Source organism: Semicossyphus pulcher, unplaced genomic scaffold (genome assembly GCF_022749685.1).
Source record: "Semicossyphus pulcher isolate SPU_LCO1_2020_fin unplaced genomic scaffold, fSemPul1.0.p SCAF_19, whole genome shotgun sequence".
Lineage (NCBI taxonomy): Eukaryota > Metazoa > Chordata > Actinopteri > Labriformes > Labridae > Semicossyphus > Semicossyphus pulcher.
This window is the reverse complement of record NW_027211692.1, coordinates 24,315,009-24,337,281: the sequence shown is the minus strand read 5'-3', so window position 1 is coordinate 24,337,281 and position 22,273 is coordinate 24,315,009.

The window sequence follows — 22,273 nt, the reverse complement described above, 5'->3', positions numbered from 1 at the left end:
TGATTGGCTGAATGAACAAGTACTCTGATTGGCTGAATTAACAAGTACTCTGATTGGCTCAAAAAACAAGTACTCTGATTGGCTCAATGAACAAGTACCCTGATTGGCTCAAAAAACAAGTACTCTGATTGGCTCAATGAACAAACACCCTGATTGGCTCAATTAACAAGTACTCTGATTGGCTGAATTAACAAGTACTCTGATTGGCTCAATGAACAAGTAGCCTGATTGGCTCAAAAAACAAGTACTCTGATTGGCTCAATGAACAAGTACCCTGATTGGCTCAAAAAACAAGTACTCTGATTGGCTGAATGAACAAGTACCCTGATTGGCTGAATGAGCAAGAACCCTGATTGGCTCAAAAAACAAGTACTCTGATTGGCTCAATGAACAAGTACCCTGATTGGCTCAAAAACCAAGTACTCTGATTGGCTCAAAAAACAAGTACTCTGATTGGCTCAAAAACCAAGTACTCTGATTGGCTGAATTAACAAGTACTCTGATTGGCTCAAAAAACAAGTACTCTGATTGGCTCAAAAACCAAGTACTCTGATTGGGTCAAAAACCAAGTACTCTGATTGGCTCAAAGAACAAGTACCCTGATTGGCTGAACAAACAAGTACTCTGATTGGCTGAATTAACAAGTACTCTGATTGGCTCAAAAAACAAGTACTCTGATTGGCTCAATGAACAAGTACCCTGATTGGCTCAAAAAACAAGTACTCTGATTGGCTCAAAAACCAAGTACTCTGATTGGCTCAAAGAACAAGTACCCTGATTGGCTGAATTAACAAGTACTCTGATTGGCTGAAAAACCAAGTACTCTGATTGGCTCAAAAAACAAGTACTCTGATTGGCTCAAAAACCAAGTACTCTGATTGGCTCAAAAAACAAGTACTCTGATTGGCTCAATGAACAAGTACCCTGATTGGCTCAAAAAACAAGTACTCTGATTGTCTGAATGAACAAGTACCCTGATTGACTGAATGAGCAAGAACCCTGATTGGCTGAATGAACAAGTACTCTGATTGGCTGAATTAACAAGTACTCTGATTGGCTCAAAAAACAAGTACTCTGATTGGCTCAATGAACAAGTACCCTGATTGGCTCAAAAAACAAGTACTCTGATTGGCTCAATGAACAAACACCCTGATTGGCTCAATTAACAAGTACTCTGATTGGCTGAATTAACAAGTACTCTGATTGGCTCAATGAACAAGTACCCTGATTGGCTCAAAAAACAAGTACTCTGATTGGCTCAATGAACAAGTACCCTGATTGGCTCAAAAAACAAGTACTCTGATTGGCTGAATGAACAAGTACCCTGATTGGCTCAATGAGCAAGAACCCTGATTGGCTGAATGAACAAGTACTCTGATTGGCTCAATGAACAAGTACTCTGATTGGCTCAATGAACAAGTACCCTGATTGGCTCAAAAAACAAGTACTCTGATTGGCTGAATGAACAAGTACCCTGATTGGCTGAATGAGCAAGAACCCTGATTGGCTGAATGAACAAGTACTCTGATTGGCTCAATGAACAAGTACCCTGATTGGGTGAATGAACAAGTACTCTGATTGGCTGAATTAACAAGTACTCTGATTGGCTCAAAAAACAAGTACTCTGATTGGCTCAATGAACAAGTACCCTGATTGGCTCAAAAAACAAGTACTCTGATTGGCTGAATGAACAAGTACCCTGATTGGCTGAATGAGCAAGAACCCTGATTGGCTGAATGAACAAGTACTCTGATTGGCTGAATTAACAAGTACTCTGATTGGCTCAAAAAACAAGTACTCTGATTGGCTCAATGAACAAGTACCCTGATTGGCTCAAAAACCAAGTACTCTGATTGGCTCAAAAAACAAGTACTCTGATTGGCTCAAAAACCAAGTACTCTGATTGGCTCAAAGAACAAGTACCCTGATTGGCTGAATTAACAAGTACCCTGATTGGCTGAATTAACAAGTACTCTGATTGGCTGAATTAACAAGTACTCTGATTGGCTGAATTAACAAGTACTCTGATTGGCTCAATGAACAAGTACCCTGATTGGCTCAAAAAACAAGTACTCTGATTGGCTCAAAAACCAAGTACTCTGATTGGCTCAAAGAACAAGTACCCTGATTGGCTGAATTAACAAGTACTCTGATTGGCTGAATTAACAAGTACTCTGATTGGCTCAAAAAACAAGTACTCTGATTGGCTCAATGAACAAGTACTCTGATTGGCTCAAAAAACAAGTACTCTGATTGTCTGAATGAACAAGTACCCTGATTGACTGAATGAGCAAGAACCCTGATTGGCTGAATGAACAAGTACTCTGATTGGCTGAATTAACAAGTACTCTGATTGGCTCAAAAAACAAGTACTCTGATTGGCTCAATGAACAAGTACCCTGATTGGCTCAAAAAACAAGTACTCTGATTGGCTCAATGAACAAACACCCTGATTGGCTCAATTAACAAGTACTCTGATTGGCTGAATTAACAAGTACTCTGATTGGCTCAATGAACAAGTAGCCTGATTGGCTCAAAAAACAAGTACTCTGATTGGCTCAATGAACAAGTACCCTGATTGGCTCAAAAAACAAGTACTCTGATTGGCTGAATGAACAAGTACCCTGATTGGCTGAATGAGCAAGAACCCTGATTGGCTCAAAAAACAAGTACTCTGATTGGCTCAATGAACAAGTACCCTGATTGGCTCAAAAACCAAGTACTCTGATTGGCTCAAAAAACAAGTACTCTGATTGGCTCAAAAACCAAGTACTCTGATTGGCTGAATTAACAAGTACTCTGATTGGCTCAAAAAACAAGTACTCTGATTGGCTCAAAAACCAAGTACTCTGATTGGCTCAAAAACCAAGTACTCTGATTGGCTCAAAGAACAAGTACCCTGATTGGCTGAACAAACAAGTACTCTGATTGGCTGAATTAACAAGTACTCTGATTGGCTCAAAAAACAAGTACTCTGATTGGCTCAATGAACAAGTACCCTGATTGGCTCAAAAAACAAGTACTCTGATTGGCTCAAAAACCAAGTACTCTGATTGGCTCAAAGAACAAGTACCCTGATTGGCTGAATTAACAAGTACTCTGATTGGCTGAAAAACCAAGTACTCTGATTGGCTCAAAAAACAAGTACTCTGATTGGCTCAAAAACCAAGTACTCTGATTGGCTCAAAAAACAAGTACTCTGATTGGCTCAATGAACAAGTACCCTGATTGGCTCAAAAAACAAGTACTCTGATTGTCTGAATGAACAAGTACCCTGATTGACTGAATGAGCAAGAACCCTGATTGGCTGAATGAACAAGTACTCTGATTGGCTGAATTAACAAGTACTCTGATTGGCTCAAAAAACAAGTACTCTGATTGGCTCAATGAACAAGTACCCTGATTGGCTCAAAAAACAAGTACTCTGATTGGCTCAATGAACAAACACCCTGATTGGCTCAATTAACAAGTACTCTGATTGGCTGAATTAACAAGTACTCTGATTGGCTCAATGAACAAGTACCCTGATTGGCTCAAAAAACAAGTACTCTGATTGGCTCAATGAACAAGTACCCTGATTGGCTCAAAAAACAAGTACTCTGATTGGCTGAATGAACAAGTACCCTGATTGGCTCAATGAGCAAGAACCCTGATTGGCTGAATGAACAAGTACTCTGATTGGCTCAATGAACAAGTACTCTGATTGGCTCAATGAACAAGTACCCTGATTGGCTCAAAAAACAAGTACTCTGATTGGCTGAATGAACAAGTACCCTGATTGGCTGAATGAGCAAGAACCCTGATTGGCTGAATGAACAAGTACTCTGATTGGCTCAATGAACAAGTACCCTGATTGGGTGAATGAACAAGTACTCTGATTGGCTGAATTAACAAGTACTCTGATTGGCTCAAAAAACAAGTACTCTGATTGGCTCAATGAACAAGTACCCTGATTGGCTCAAAAAACAAGTACTCTGATTGGCTGAATGAACAAGTACCCTGATTGGCTGAATGAGCAAGAACCCTGATTGGCTGAATGAACAAGTACTCTGATTGGCTGAATTAACAAGTACTCTGATTGGCTCAAAAAACAAGTACTCTGATTGGCTCAATGAACAAGTACCCTGATTGGCTCAAAAACCAAGTACTCTGATTGGCTCAAAAAACAAGTACTCTGATTGGCTCAAAAACCAAGTACTCTGATTGGCTCAAAGAACAAGTACCCTGATTGGCTGAATTAACAAGTACCCTGATTGGCTGAATTAACAAGTACTCTGATTGGCTGAATTAACAAGTACTCTGATTGGCTGAATTAACAAGTACTCTGATTGGCTCAATGAACAAGTACCCTGATTGGCTCAAAAAACAAGTACTCTGATTGTCTGAATGAACAAGTACCCTGATTGGCTGAATGAGCAAGAACCCTGATTGGCTGAATGAACAAGTACTCTGATTGGCTGAATTAACAAGTACTCTGATTGGCTCAATGAACAAGTACCCTGATTGGCTCAAAAAACAAGTACTCTGATTGGCTCAATGAACAAACACCCTGATTGGCTCAATTAAAAAGTACTCTGATTGGCTGAATGAACAAGTACTCTGATTGGCTCAAAAAACAAGTACTCTGATTGGCTCAAAAACCAAGTACTCTGATTGGCTCAAAGAACAAGTACCCTGATTGGCTGAATTAACAAGTACTCTGATTGGCTCAAAAAACAAGTACTCTGATTGGCTCAAAAACCAAGTACTCTGATTGGCTCAATGAACAAGTACTCTGATTGGCTCAAAAAACAAGTACTCTGATTGGCTGAATTGACAAGTACTCTGATTGGCTCAATGAACAAGTACCCTGATTGGGTGAATGAACAAGTACTCTGATTGGCTGAATTAACAAGTACTCTGATTGGCTCAAAGAACAAGTACCCTGATTGGCTGAATTAACAAGTACTCTGATTGGCTCAAAAAACAAGTACTCTGATTGGGTGAATGAACAAGTACTCTGATTGGCTGAATGAACAAGTACTCTGATTGGCTCAAAAAACAAGTACTCTGATTGGCTCAATGAACAAGTACTCTGATTGGCTGAATGAACAAGTACTCTGATTGGCTCAAAAACCAAGTACTCTGATTGGCTCAACGAACAAGTACCCTGATTGGCTGAATTAACAAGTACTCTGATTGGCTCAAAAAACAAGTACTCTGATTGGCTCAAAGAACAAGTACCCTGATTGGCTGAATTAACAAGTACTCTGATTGGCTGAATTAACAAGTACTCTGATTGGCTGAATTAACAAGTACTCTGCCTACTTTGTAGTTAGCTAACACTAGTGTGATAGTGTTATACTCTCACAGAAAAGTCATGGATGTGGAAAATAAGTTCATAAATGAAGATAATATTTACATGTATGTTGCTGTGTAAAAATGACCTCCTGGGTGGTGAGACTGCTGACATCAGATGTGTAAGTGGGACAGTAAATGTATACTGACAGTCAGAGTTGATAAGAATCAAAGGTTCCTAGGAGATGCCTTAGGAAATGCTTGGGGTCATTTTTGACCCCGCTTATGGAAAAGTGGGGTAGTGATACAAAAACTGTATGTTGCAAGTGCAGCATGAGAGACTCATGCGCTTTACTGTATTGTTTTGCCTTATGTAGCTCATTATCTTCATGTTGAGCTGCTAGCAATGTCAAAGCAAATTTCATTTAGCTTTATTCCATTCTACCCTACAGCAGAAAGTGTTCAAAGCAATAAAACCTTGTACGTTGTAGCTTTAAGATCTGACAGGCCCAAATATCAAGGTAGGTTTGCATGTAACATACACTTAAATATTTCCCTGAAGTCAGCACTTATATGTGAGAGATCCTGCACACATTTACAGGGATGTCCAATAATGTCAGCAGTCAACATTTGCATAGTTAAATTCTGAGTTCTTCCTACCGTGACAGCAGCAGTGGAGTATAATGATGAAATAGAACCATATGTTCACAGCAGATATTCTTACAGCAAACAAGAAGCACAGGTGTAATCAATAACTTCACAAACGACTGCTCTCTGTTAAGAGGAGTCAGGTTCTGAGCCCTGCTATAGTGCTCACTGACACTCAATGGAGTCCAGACCTCGTTAGCTCAATTAGTTACACCTGTGCTTTTCCTGCTTTGACAGAGTCTCGTGTGATTACTAAACCATGAGAACACTTATATTTTGTTACATCATGGAGGCTGTTATTGGCAGATTTACATTTTTATACAAAGTGACCAGGTGGAAGTATTCCCACTACGACCTGTCATGTTTTCAATGATTTACTCAAGAATTTTACATTTAGATTAAAATGATTTGTTTGATCCTCTGTCTGTATATGTGTCTGTATTGTTAACAGTAGAAAAAGCTGTGACAGTCTGTGGTCGTGAGTCGCATCCAGTTTATGATTAGGAACAATAGGTGTGATCATCGTCCATTCCAGATAGTTGACTTTAGCCACTCTGGCTTCACAATATGAAAAAAAAATATGTGTGTGTGTGTGTGTGGGTGTGGGTGTGGGTGTGTGTGAGTGTGTGAGAGAGAGAGAGAGAGAGAGCAAGTGTGGGTGTTTTTGTTTATTTTCTCACTATGAGTCTAATCACTGTTTAATTCTGTACTTGGCCATGAGGACATTGATTCACTTCCTCTCCTCAGGTCTGCTGAACTGTACAGGCTGTTTGAATCATCAGTCAGACAGTTTAGTTTAGCAGACACATTAGAGCCGCAGTGGAGCTGTCTGTGCCAGTTAGTCTGCAGAGTCCTGCAGCACAGCAGCCTGAGGAACTCACAGGAAATGAAGTGAGGCTCGACTGTTCAGGAGAAATAAGAGCTCAGCTGTTTGTTCAAGACGCTTTAACGTCACTAGTAGTTTATCATAAGGTCAGAGGTCATTCTGGAGGGCAATGACCCTTTATATGAGAGACTCATGAAACCATTACAGAGCTGGAGAGAGATGCGCACTGGAGAGACGGACAGACAGACAGACAGACAGACAGAGGTTAAAGCACTCCCAGCAAAATGCATTAAGCCTGACATAACATATTCAGACTGTGATAGGCGATTAGTTGAATGATCAAAAAAGTGTTAAAATGCTTCACAGTAACTCAGTGTTTCCATAAAATTGTTTTCACTCACTGATTTTTATGTTATTATGTTCTGATCTTCTCTCACAGCCCTTTCATAAACAGCTATTATGCCTAATGGTGCCTCCATGTTCAATCTGTCCCAGTGCAGGGAGAAAATAACATTTCATTATCATGAACAGAAATATCATCAAATCTCAATTTCATCTTTTTGCCTCACTAACATGCACACAAAGTTGTTAGTATTCATTTATCATTCTGTTCTCAGGGTCCTCAGATTGTTATTATATTTATTTTATTCATTTATACAAAGAACATGCTGACCTCTTCAGTGGCAGTTTTCATGTTTCTGCTGTGGTTGTGAGATCTGTTCAGAGAACAGTTTGTTTTCTTCAGATATCGAGAATGAATGACAAAAATCACTATTTAATCAATGTATTGGTTGGAATCAGTTGGTCATTTTCTCCTTTGTATTCCTTTTTACATCTGTGTCTGCCCTTCCCATTGCATTTATCATTTAACTGTTTGATGACGATGACAGATGATTTTAATCAATGCAGCTGCCAAAGACCAACACTGGAACCAGTGCTAAACATACTGCATATGTAACATACACTCGTCTGCCAGTTCTTTGACATAAATCTGCCACCATTTTTTATTCTATGTTCTCCAATACAACCGCTCTGCCGAAAAATATGCCTTTAAAAATATATAAAGAATGTTTTGTGTCTTATTTTGTATGCCACATTAACAGACATGAGAGGGGCAGAATATTGTAATGATGCACTTCAGTAAAACACCGCCCACTGCAACAGTAATAATAAAGTCATATTATGACCCTCCTGTAAGTGTCAATAAAAACACAGTGGTAGTCATGTCAGAGCTGTTGTATTGGATCACATTAGATTGTAAGGTGTATCTAATGAAAAGGCCTTTGAGTGTATAGTTTAAATATAATGATACGATTGTTCAACAGTAAGCAGAGCGAACGTTTCTATTCTATCACTTCTTTACAGTGCACTTCCTGTGGTGGTGTCACATTTGTGTGATACTGGGAAAGATTGGTGTTTAGATCTGACTTTAATATGAACTAATATGATCTTGTGTGTGTGTGTGTGTACAAAGTGGATTAGCAAACATTGATATGTACATCATAGAGTGCAGAGGTAATCCCCAGTATTTGCATCCATCTGCACACAGAAACTCATCCTGCTGTTACACTGACATCAGAGTTACCAGCTGCATCCAGAATAATGAAACAGCAGACCAGAGGATATTTTACTGTTCAACAACAACCAACTGTCCAACTGTGAGGCTGATCAACTCTCTACTGATTAAACCAAACAGTCAGACTCTCTGCTGCTTGTTAAGGAGACATGAAGAGCCCACAGACTATAGACTGAATGGGGCCGTTGTATGGAACACCTAAAGATTCCATAAAGCAGCTTCTGTGTTTACATTCTTTCCACTGCTTCTGTTTCCTATTAGATAAGTTATGATCACATTACCCCCAGCCGTAGAGAATGCATTTTTATATAACTGTGTATCTATTTAAATGTAAATTCTCTGCATCTGAGGTGAGGATTTGTTGCAGAAAGCCCTGTACTACTTTGGACACAGGGATTAGAGAAAGGAAGTTTGGTTTTGTTTTTACCTTCAGGCAGACAAAAGTTACAACATTTCTCCTTTCTCGTATTTCTGTGAGTGTTTCTCTCTCTTGCACACTCACTGATTGTTTCTGATTTTGTCATTAAATGTGGAATTAAATGAAGTGCTCGGAAAAGACCCCATTACTGCTCACAGACATGTATGACCTGTCGATGGATGAAACCAATGTGCCATTGCAGCATATAAGAGATTCAGTGTCTTGGGCACATTGAGGGAACATAGAAAATTGCATTTGTCCTTCTCTCTAAAAGCACACAGTGATCAGGGCTTAATGCAAACATTTACCAGGAAGAGAGCAGCTCTGAGGACGAAGGATCAACAGAAAGACAAACACATTTCCAAAGTTTCAGGATTGATCTCTCTGATGATATTTTTCCCCTTAAGGAAACATGAAGTTCATGAAGGACAAACAGCATGTCACACTGTAAAGCTCTTCTATTATTATTTCTCCCTTAAATCTTTTACACCAACAGCAGTAGCAGTGCACTGTTTGTTCATACATAAAACAATCCACTGATAATCAAATATAAAGAAATGAAGACAAGATTCTGACCCAGATGAAGTATAGAAATTAATCCATGGAGAAAATTTGATCCCTGTTGCTCTTTCATTATCAGGCTCTTCTACTTTCCTGCCAGGAGGCTCAGTGACAAAGCAGCAGAATCAATGGGCAGGACTTCTTTTCTCTCTGTCAATGTCAGGTCAACATGAACAAGGCTGCAGGGAAGGCCTTTTGAGCACAGCCTGTGTTGAATGAACTGACTGTGGAGGCTTTCCGTAACATGAACAACCTCTTCAGTTAATCTGCTGACTTATATCACCTCACGCTGCTGACATCTGAGAAACTGATGCTACTTTACCTCCTGTCAGTGCTGTACTGTGTGCTCTGACTTCCTGTCAAGAGTCTGTCCTTTGAAATATGTAACGGCCAGAAACATACCACAGGTTTGAATCCAGCTGATGAAATAAACAGAGGGCTGTCTGGCTGCATTACATGGTGGACAGTAATGCAATGAACATATATTGAGGAAGTTATAAATGGTAGCAAATGGATGATATGGAAGTTAATTTAAAAAATATCCATGTACATGTGGACTAGACCTTTGAGGTGAACTTTATTCTTGATTGTGTAACTGTAGACATTTCTGTCTCACAGAGGGAATGTCATTAAATCTCAGTTAATGTCAGCTGACACTCCCAGAGGCCGGTCAGCTCTCTGTGCTGTTCTATTAATATTAATGAGTGATCAAAGGTTCAATCTTAACCTTTCAAACACACGACACACACTCCAATCCTTCACTCAGACACACTTTACACTTTATTTTACATTGACCTCCTTTCATTCTACATCTTTCTGTGCCAGCTGATCACAGGTCAGCTGATCACAGGTCAGTGTGTTTCCAGGGTTTAAAAAGAAAAATAAATACATAAATGACAAAACAAGACTTCTACATATCATGTTCAAGGGTATACAGTTTGTCGGGGTCTTCATACAGTGGGCTGGGGGATGTTACAACCTCCAGGTGAGGCTCGATGCAACAAGTGTCTCAGAAAGCACATCTGCTGCTGTTATACTCACACCAACAGTGAAGTAACCAGTGACACAAACTGTGAGTGAGCACTCCTGAATTTTAAAGTCTCATGTGTCACAGCCATTCTGCTGCAGACAGTGTCTTTATGACAAAGTATTAATATGAAAATGAGTGTGGCATTCTGGGTAAGTAGTTTGTAGAGTGTGAAGTGGAGCAGAGCACTGTGATGTAACCTCTCTGTGTGTTAAACATAATCGTCTGCACAGAAGAACAATTGTTTCAAACCCATTACCAAGGAAAAAATTATCTACTGACAGAGATGCTGCTGAGCTGCTTGTGGGTGACACATTATTTATTGTAATACTGTTCTGAACACGGCTGGTGGCAATTAATTTAACCGTGTTAACAAATAAAGAATAGTGAAGCACAAAAACACTGAGACCTCTGAGTTATTCTCCAACACGTCAGGGAAACTGGACCTCTTCCAGCTCCTCTCTGGGAACCCTTCAGTTCTCTCAGGGAAGCAGGGAGAAGAAGTCTCTCTACTTAACCTTGGAGTCTTCTTACAGTCAGTTTGTGTGTCGAGTACATTTAAAGGAAACACTCAGGAGGTATGTGAGCTATTCCACTGATGCCATACTGATACATATTCATCTGTGTCTCAGCTGGATCCCTCCGGGGTGAATGCTCCTTTTTGTTTTTCAGAAAACATCCTATCAGTTAATTCATGATAACAGAGTCATATCACAGCATGCAATTTGAATAACAACCTTTAATTCTGCTGATTAGATGACTCATTCATGACTGATTACTCTCGATCTCTGGGCGTCATCAGACAATTAATAACCTCTGTAATGAAATAAGTGAGTGTGTACATTAACTGTCAAATGCAGAGTAGAAAACCATCAGCAACAGGACTTCCCACCTCTCTACAGTGTGGCAAGCAGTACAGAGTTGCTCGCTCACCCGCCAACATCTCTGTAGACAGAGCTAGTAGAGGGGGAACAGCACAACTGGGCTATGCAAAATAACCGCTCTTGTAATAACTATTGCCAGCTGCCATCTCTGCAGGGAAAACCAACCAACAATCCTGACTCCTATACACAGGTCGCCAAACATAAATCAATGTATGACAAACACTGAATGAGCTAACAAGCCCGGTACAGGAAGCGCAGACACAGATACCTGCTAATAAGTGCTAACACATCAATTATCAAATTATCACAGTGTACCAAACCACTGACAAATACAGAGGCTGCCCTGTCAGATATTTGTCAGGATATGTATTATCCTGTAAATAATGGTGCTGCACATTTAGAGGGTTTTGAGATACATAATTACATTCATTAAAGTAAGACAGTAGAAGGGGGTCTCATTTTTAATTAAGAAGCTGGGGGGTCTATCACATGCAACCACTCCAACAGAGCAGTCAAAACATCTCATTAGTGCTTTGGGACTGTGTGTTCATTAAGGGGGATGTGATGAGATTAAGGATGCCTTGCTGTCTCACTGTTTCTCCCTGTCAACCAAATAAACAAACAAGTCACTCATTAAATTACAAAGTTTAATTTGTCCAAATTAATTGGATGGATCCCACAGAAAGGGGCATCCTGGTACCCTGATGAACAGTGAACTATCTAAACGCAAGCTTCAGTCAGCTTGAGAAGCAGCAGTGCAACATTAAGGAGTCTCTTGGTTTCAGCTGCAGAGGACTTAACAATTATATCAAGCACTCTGTGACAACAAATCCACTCTCTGCATCTTGTTTTATAATCCTTAACACACCTTCACCTTTAGACCATTATTTCTCACAATAGCTGCTGATTCTGCTGCCTCAGGAGAAGGCAGAAAACCCACATATATAAATATATAAATAATACATTCAGACCCCCAAACACAAACAAAGATTTCTTGCTCCCGTCTGCTCCCAGCTGACCTGAGCTGACCTCACTGTTTCTCATGAAGTCACTGCTCAGCATTTCTTCTGTTGCTTTCTCACAGAAATCAGACCAAGGGAAGCAGAAAACAAGCACAAACCAGACATTTAGTGTAGTCAGCAAACACATGTTAAACTATAAGGAGGTTAAAACTGGTAAGGAAACAGTTATGACAGTGAAACTAATCACTGTTGAAATAAAGTTAAAGTGAAATGTTTGAGTGAGAAAAAAATATCAGCTCCTCAAAGTGAAAAACAAATCAGGTTGTCAATTTAGAAAGTGTCATTTTTTTTTTTTGTGGAGGTAGACCAGGACGAACATGGGCACATTATGGGATGATATATAAAAGTGTCAGTTATCAATAATCAATAATTCATGTGTAAGAGGGGGCAAGTACAGGTGTAAACAGGGGATATGTGAGGGTGAGCTGGTTTAACCAGAGATGTCAATATTAAAGCACAAACTGTCAAACTGTGGATCCAGTCTGACTCAGGCAGGATGATGAAACATGTTTGAAGTAGAGATCAGAAATCTCTCTGAGAGGGATACAGGCAGATAGAGGTGTGTGTGTGTGTGTGTGTGTGTGTGTGTGTGTGTGTGTGTGTGTGTGTGTGTGTGTGTGTGTGTGTGCGTGTGTGTGTGCGTGTGTGTGTCAGTCCTACTATTCAGCTTATTCTAGGATGTAGAAATCCACTTTATTTCTGGTGTTGTGTCTCCAGATGTGGACTGACTACAAAACAATGAATACTGGTTGTATCATTTTCACCAACTATAAACAGCCTTCTCTTGTTCATGTCATGTTGATTTTGTATCAGCAACATTAGATTTGACATTAACCAATCAGCCCTCACTTAGCTCTCCTGCAGTTTGCCTGCCAATTGTAGCAGCAGCTCATCAGCAGAGAAGCTGTTTATGTGAGAAGACACCAGAGCAGTGTGTGTCCAAAGGCTGAAGCTCGTGTTTACTTTTAAGTGGGAGAGAGGAAGCTGCAAATGATGACGGAAACTGTGAATAATTTGAATATAACAAGACACCTGTTGCTGATATATTCAACTTTATATTCTGTGTTCTTGATGATTTGACTGCCTTTAGTTTCCCTCTGTGTAGCTTCAGCAAATGAAACCTTGTGGTACAGGTGGATTGTTCGGTCCATTTGTATTCCCCCTGTTTCACTCTGCTCATCTGTATGTTAGACTCAGAGCAGAGGGTGGAGAGTTCATGATAAAGTTCCAGCAGCAATACAAAGGCAGAAAGAACAGAAATGTTCAGTGGATTCATCAAATGAATATGGTGAAAAAGGAAGTTGAAAGAAGTCAAATGACTGTAGATAAAAAGAACACCTCATTCCCCTCCTTTATGAGGCAAACCATTTATATTCTTCTTACACGCTCCGGTCTACTCAACTCTTTAACTGAACACAAGGTTCAAAGCTTCTGAACCTTTGGTGTCCTCATTCATAGTTAATTTACAGCCCACAGAGTTTCTTTAATCTCACTAGATATCAGCTGTCAGTGAGAAAACCTTCCGCTCTTTAATGTTCTTCATTTATGATCTGTGCAGATATGCAGATTTTAAACTTCAAGATCCTTCGAGGAGAGATTGAGAACTTCAGGGATTTTCTAATACTGTATTTGCTTGTGAGGGTAGGGCCTTTAAATTTTAATAATAGTGTTAGTAAATCACACCATAGATTAAGAAGCAGAATAAATCAGAGGAAAAAAAAATAAAGAAGATGCTTTACAGGAAGCAAGAATTAAACAAGGTAAACAAGTCAGCAGTGGTGGGGTGGGAACAATGAAATACCACATCTAAGTTCAGTGATTTTGCATCAGTTCGTCTCACTTTAGAGACTGTCAGCTCGTCTGCCCTGAAGAAACCTAACGGATAATCCCAGGATTCCATTCTGCCCAAGGCAACTCATGAAGCTATGACCCATTAAATCTGCTCTCACTCTATTCTGGAGGTGTAACCAACAGTGAGTGTTCAGACAGCTCCTGCTGAGCTTTTCTTCATAAAGACTTCAGAAACATCGAACTCTCAGTCAAGTCATTTTTTATGTAAATGTGAGCAAAATGAATCAGTTCAGCTGCCATGAACAGTGACAAACACTCAGCTTTGCACTTGTCCACAAACATAACTTTTTGTCTATGAATCAGCACCATGGACAGAGACAGTGTTGATCTGTTATGGAGAACTGAACTTTATATTTCTCCAACTCAAAAGCCTGACTCTGTAGGTAGAACAGCTTTTATGCAGTCATGTCTTTTTTTACCTCAACTACTTCAATAATGCAAAATCTACCCATGACAATATACTTGCAGAAGCACTTGCAGAATATATCAAATCCTGCAGAACACACCAAATGAAATCAAGAAAAAGATACAAAAACAAGAAACCACAACCCTTGAACCTAAAACTTTGTAAACCCAACTGAATTAAGGAAGTTACCTGTACTGGTGTTAAAGTACTTAAACAATCTACCATTAACTGACTGTTCAGCCAAATGTATCTCCTTAAAAACTCCCAATAAAATTACATTGTTTTATCTGGAAAATGGAGCCCACAGTGATGGTGCTGCTACCGTCTCCCTCCTTTAAACCCTGTGAGATATTTGTGAACCCTCTCCCTCCTCTTTGCAGCTTTAAGCTACAGATCAGCTGCCACAGCGTTTCATTAGTTCTTCTCTTTACACCCTGCAGCAGGAGTCACTCTGCATTTTTCATAACTGATGACACTCCACATGTCCACAGAAACCTGACTAATGATCGTAATGTTGCTCAGTACTGGTATTTATACTCTCTTTGTGTCAAGGGCTGACATTTCAAAGTAAAATAGTTAGGTGTAAGAATCCCAATGTGATAATGTTTAAGTATGATAATGTTTTTAACATTGATAATTATGTAAATGGTTAGAATTCATCAAAGACACCATCTTTAAAGAAAACAAGGAGGTTCAGCACAGACGAAAATGATGGGATTCTATGTAAGCATTGGGAACATAGAATCCCATTTTTTCTCATCCAGTTTAGGGAAACTATATAAGGTACGAAACACTGATGCATATGCCTGATAATGACATGGATCCATTGGAAAATATGACAAACACTGTAGCTTTTGCTGCAGAATCAGAGCAGCATAGAAAAGTGTAGCTGAGTCTTCTTCTGTTAAAGGGCAGAGTAAAGTGAAATTCGATGTTGTACTAAACGTTAAGTTCTCCACTTAACTATTCTATTAATGAATTGTAACGACAAAAGTGCTTCAGAGGTGAGATGGTGTGCTGTACAGAGATAAATCTGGTCAGATCTTTGGTGAGGAAGTGATGTAGTGTGAGATTTATTTCTTTGGGGAAAAATAGACCCTCTGAACTGCAGAGATAAATCTCTGTCAGCTGGAGTTACTCATGCCTTCTGCCCCTTGTCCTCAGGATGCTGACTTCTGTCATTTCTTTCCCTCTGTATTATTCTCTCTCTTTCCTCTAAATCAGTAATCCTCACCATGTCAAGTGTAAAATTCCAACAGAGGTCTGCAGTAGAAATGGCCCCACTGCATAAAGGCAATAAATAGTTTTTTGCTCCTCCAACAAAACTCTCCAATCTATACACGTATAAATGTATAAAGATTCAATGTATGTGTCTTGCTTTATACACATATCCAATATCAAAGCTGTAATAGACACTGAATGTTGGAACCCTGTCGTCTCGCAGAGACATACTGCGTGTTCAATATAAGAATAAAAATAAAAAAGCTTGTGTGTAATATAATTCAAACAAATATTTATCAGGTGCCATTAGCATTTGTTCATATTACTGCCTGTATTTAGTGGAGGTGTTGATACCTGGAGGAGGAGATTCTTCTAATCTGTCTCCCACACTTCATTTGTCTTCTCATTAACACTTCATTCACAGTCTAAAAGGACGTCAAACCAAATGAAGCATTCAGTGTGCCTCCATTAAAGTTCTCTCCAAAGTGCCTGACCTTACATGTTGAATAATAACCTCACCTCATAAATCTCTATCACATTCTATTTTTATAAAAGACATTCAGATTTATTTTTATGTACAACTATGGCTCTGGCTCTCAGTAAATAAAGAATATTTTGTTCAAAAAATTAGCCAAAACCAAGGAGAGACAGAGGTGCAGCTGCAGCCTGGACTTTTTCCTGGACACACCCTGGGCCCTCAGGTGTGGCCAGTTAACCTAACGAGCAGCTACAGAGACAGAGCAGACCGGTAACTTCATCCAAGACAACTAGTGACCATGGACTGTTTTAGTTAACATGTTATCAGTGTATGACTGAAGTTTTAAGCGCTTCAGGTCCTCCGCAACAATTTATACATGTTATCAAATTGGCTCCTAAATGTATCAGTACCAGTACCTCAATCAGAACAAGAGAAATAAACTATATTTAAACAGTGTAGTGCTTCAGAATGATGATCATAAAGGTGTGCTCCACTAAAGAGCCTGACATAAAGAGCAGGAGGAGTCTGTAATGTTGAACCATTTCATGGACTAATTGCTTCATCAATCACACAGCAGAGCAGCAGAGTGAACAACTGTGAAGAAGCTGAAGATGTGACTCTCTTTATTGGAGAAGCTTCCACTAAAAGTCGCCCCCACTATGTTTATCAAGAGTGTGTCAGCTGGCTAATTATGAGCTAATAATGTCAGATTATAGTGAAATGGTTCAATGCCAGTATTAAAAATGTGAAGTGAATTAATTGAAGCTGGATTAAATTGGCTTGAGTACCAGAAAGGTTAAAGAAATGTAAATATTACGAAAACCTCATGGAGTTCAAGATAACATGTATTTCATAATCATGCTGTGTTCAATATGTACAATCTTCTGCCACATCATGAGGACCGACCACTAGTTTAAATAAACAGCATGATACTAGATTCAATACACAGCATGGTGTTTCATTCATCGTGTGTCTGTTCTTCAAACCTTAGCTGAGTGCAGTTTATATTCCTTTTATTTGTGTCTTCATCAGTGTGTCTATGGGTCCCTCTCTGTATCTGACAGTCTCTCTCTGCAGTGATAGATAGGTGTTTCAGGGCTTCATTACTTTTAGACCTGCTCCAGTTCCATCTCATTCGTCATGTTTTATGCTCTATTATCTTTAAAAGTAAATCTTGGTTAAAGGCAAAAGAAAAATGAGAGTTGGTCAGTGTAATTAGATTCGGGATGAGTTGCTGTGCGTGAGACGAGATGCTTGATGAAAGAAAGGAAATAAAGAAAAATACTAAAGACTTCAATGATTTATAAGCTGGAGGATAAACTAGGATGGAATATAGTGAATCACTGAAAGATTGCTTGAAGAACTCAAGTGCACAGATAATAATCACTGTTGCCTCAAAAACTGACTGAGTGTATTGATCACACATGTGAAGAGTGAGGGAAGAGAAAAGAGAAAAAAAGAGAAACTGGAAGTATTTCATTCTGACGCAGTTACTGCTTGACTACAAAAAAGGGAAAGTATTAAACTTGTCTACGAATTGAAATGCTGTGGTCTGAGATACATGGCACATGGTTTGACAGAGTCGAAGGCTTATAAAGCACCTTTCAGACACAAGATGATTCAAAGTGCTGAATCTAAAACTAAACCTGCAGGTTCATCAGGAACAGATTAGTAGAGTTCAAAGTCCCTGAACACACAGACTTATGTTCATGAAGACAATGATATTGGAACCAACAAAAACCTCAGTCCTTCAGTAGAAACTCTCACAACTGTGCACCTTTATCTCTGCAGCAGTAGCAAGACATGGACTCAGATAAGTGTCTCTGGCGAGTCACAGAATGAAAGCACACCACATCAGCTGACCATCAGCAGAGGAGAAGCAATCGTGTTCGACACTTGTGAAATATCAGAGTTGTTCTTACTGTCAGTTCTGGAGATCACTGTGATGCAGCAGGTTGTCTTTCTCATCCAGCCGTCATGACATAAACACACACACAAAACAGACACACACACACACACAGTCGGGCATCTTACCTGGAAGAGACAAAAAAGAGAAGACAGACTGTAAAATATATTATCCATGACATCATCATCACCATTATCATTCCTTTATTTTAGCTGCAGCCATGAGTCCCACTGTTGGCCAGTCACAACTTATGATTTATGGCAATATTGGTCTCAATGGTCTGATGATGTGGGAACAAATGGATGTAAAACTTCTATCAGCCTTTTTTAGTGTAAAGGCCGACATTATCTGAGCCTGCAGAGTCAATTGTTCTACCTGCTCCCTGACAGAGAGACACCTTCAGCCCATCTCTCCCCACAAGAACCAAACACCTGCTGATTCTGCTGCCTCAGAGGGGAAATCCATTCAGGTGAGTGTCACAGAGGTAGCCAGTGCTCTATAGAGTGCCATGCACGCTCACACACACATGCTACACCAGCACTCTGAAATAATTCAATCAAGCCAGCTGGAGGAGGAGCTGCTTGTATTGTTACCTTAGCATGATTTTATATTGCCATCATCACTGTAATATATTTATGTATCTCTGCTCATAGAAAAGAATGTGGGGATTTAAAAAAAATACAAGGACATACCGTCTAATAAAAGTGTTTTTTTTTTCATTGTGAAACATGTTTGCCAAGAACAACAATTGTTTGTCAACTGTCTGATCTCTGCTGTACTCTCCCTCCTCTGTTTGAACCAGGAACTGCCAAACTGAACAGAAGCTGCCATTGGCTTATGGGGAGGTGTTCCCGGGGGAATGCACCAAGTATGGTAGAGTTAGAGGGGTGTTTATTGTAGCTACTATTACAAATGCTTTGTTCATTGTACTATTTTTCAAAAGATGTTTCATACATGATGTACACAATGCTGCACATGATAATTGTTTTACACAGTTAAATAAATACGTCTTTTCTGAATTAATTTTTGCGACAGTTTGTGCCTTATCCACTAGGTCATCCTTAAAGTGAGGGGCTTCACAGTAGAGACGGCAGAGGACATCAGAGAAAACACTAGACTTTAAGCTCCACCACCCTTCAATGCACCCAGAGATACACATCAAAGAATATTTTTGTTTTTTGAAATTGTTCTGAAATAAAATCTAGTCAGCCCTGCCAAGACAAACACATGTTTGAGAATAACACCTGAGGGGAAAAAGCAAAAGCCTGTACCTGTACAAATGATACATGGTAAAAGCCTGTCACCCTTTGTTGACACATGTTGAATAATGAAAGGCCAATTTCCTGATGTATGTTCACATTGACCATTAATCACATTAAACACTAGAATTTAATGTCAACGTATTTCATCATCATAGCAAATGCATCAGCATGCATTTCCCGTCTCCTGAGTCCTTCACATTTCCAATATGTTTGACTCACTTTAACCTGGGGATGTAGGAGCCAAAACATTTCACTATTTATATCTTAAATAGGAGGTAGAGCTCTTTACCTCTAAAGTGTTAATAGGAGATGTCTGAGATTTAAAAAAAAAAGAAAATAATAATACTGCTTTACATCAATTTGCAGTTGTAATTCTCTGACTTTCAGGTTCGGGTGAAAAAAAAAAAAAGTTAATACTTTTTATTTAACAGTCCAGATTCAGTGGAGAAGCACAGGGATGGATTTTGCCTTCACTTTAAATTCTGACCTCTGGTTGTTTTGATACATAGTTAATGAGTAATGTCCAGCTAACTGTGTTTCAGTATTCATTCGCAGCACTGGATGTTGGTGGGTTAGAATCACTAATCTTAATAGGCATCAATCAGCCTAGGCAGGGGTCCTCTGCGCTGTGACTGACAGACGGAGAATAACAAGGCCCCACTCATCCTCGTTCATGCCCCTGGTGAGTGAGAGCATGGTGGGTTGGTAGAGTCTGGAGAATAGCAGGGGACCTCACTTTTAGGTCAAAGAGATGGACTACACAGGTAGGAACCACACAGTTTGAACTGAACTACAGTTATAGACTCAATAGATGGTAGACCCAGGCTCTTAGTCAGCACCATGGACAGTGACAGAGCACTAAGAACACCGTGTCCAGCTCACTAAAACCACAAGTTTCTTCAAAGAGTCAGTTTGGAAGAAAGCCAAAACCTTTTTAACAATGAGGACATTTGGCTAAACAGATTTCAAACCCTCACTTATTCCTAAATCTTTGACTGCAATCACTCTAAGTTTTAAAGTTTTTGAACATTGGGCATTGGTCTCCTTTTGTGGACTTACTAAAAACTGCTCAAAATAATGAACAACAGCTAATCTTCCACAACTTAGCAACACAACATGTTCCTTGTCAAAGTGAATGCTCACCTGTTCCTTAAAAGACTTTTCAGATCCAGGGCCCTGACAACTACCCCCCACTGTAACTGTGGACCTCTCAGTGACCACTCCGCCACAAATCAGCAGCACTCTGGCAGCCTGACCTGCACACAGACAGCATGCTCTACCTGCCTGATTTTATTTTGGAATGCTCAGAGAAGCAAGAGAGCGAACCCTCAAAAGAGACACAAACTTGTAATTTCCAAGACATTCTGCTAGGTATTAGATTTGGTGGTAAAGCGTTTCTGTTTGAGGCTTTTGTTTCAGATCTCAACAAGTTTTTCACAGGTTTTTACTTGTCACAAAGCAGGAAAGTCACAGGTGTAATTAATGACACTAACGAGGTGTGGTGTCTCGTTAAACATTACCAGTGAGCTACATGCGCATTAACAGAACCCTGGAACTGGTGAAGCTACATGAATAAGCCCTCGTTAAGTGTGATTAGTTACACCTGTGATGCTCCTGCTGTTACACATCAATACATCATTCAACAGTCAACCACTTACAACCCAGAACTGGTAACAGATTCAACTTTGTTTGCTGATGGTTTGGCAAATGTTAAAAGTAATGTTATTCTTCATGCTTGTATATTTTTAAGTTCATCATTTTATTAGACAATACTTCAAACAAGCATCCATATATGTCAAACTGCAGTATGTGTTACAGTAAAGCTAGTAAGTCACTATGTTCCCTGTGTCTGTATTCCTGCTTGACTGACAGCTTCTGTGTGGTCCATTTCTGCACTAAAGAAATCTGCACGCCTCCCCCTCCTCGCATGTCAGGAAAAATAAACGTTCTGTGACAGCAACACACAACCTGAATGAGTCAGCAGAGACCTGAGCTAACTGGACACTGTTGGTGTGACTGTAGAAGAGATGAGGTGGAAACTCAGAATGAAAAACTCTCTTAAAGCTCTTATTAAACTTGATAATTATTAAATATCCATCCATTTTGTTTACTAAACTGCAATATAAGGGTGAAGATGAATATGTACTCTGTGAATAAATCCCTGTAATCTGGAGATCTACAGCCTCACACTGTCTGCTCAGAGAGGTCAGACAGACCTTGAAGAGACTGTGTGATGTGCAGGGTTGTGTTAGCATTGCATGTAATAATAATTAATATGTAGAATGAGTGAAGAGCAACATAAGAGTGTGAGAAGATGGACAAATGAAAGTCAAGCTCTAAAGTGAAACATTGTCCTATGTGAGGAAAGAAAATACACACACTTCATTGCGCTAATTTAAGAGAAAAGTTGAGAATAAACTTGAGAGACTGAATGACTTTGTGCTGAAGAGAAAGACGGGAGAGAACTGGGAGGAGGATGAAGGCAGAACGTTGAGAGGGTCATAAACTGCAACACTGAGGCAAAGAGTGCAGAGGAGGAGACAACACATCTGTCAACTCCCACAGACAGTTCAGCATGAACAACAAACATCTGTCCTCAAACTGTTGAATGTCAGAAGAGATGACATTTATCTCACAAATCAATTCAAATTTCAGCTAAAACTTGTGATTGATCCAACTTGTCTTGTTTTCCTGCAGTAACTGCTAATATCTCTACAGTTTTTTAAAAATTTACTTTTGAAGTTCAAGCTTAATAGTTTTGCCCTTCATGAAATCTTTTGTAACTCAAACTTCCATTTAATAAATGTATCAGCCAGTTTTTACTTTGATGTTGAATCAACATATCTCCCTTTCAAAGAGCAGGAGAACATAAATTGTTTTTGCGTACAATAAATGTGCCAGTGTACACAC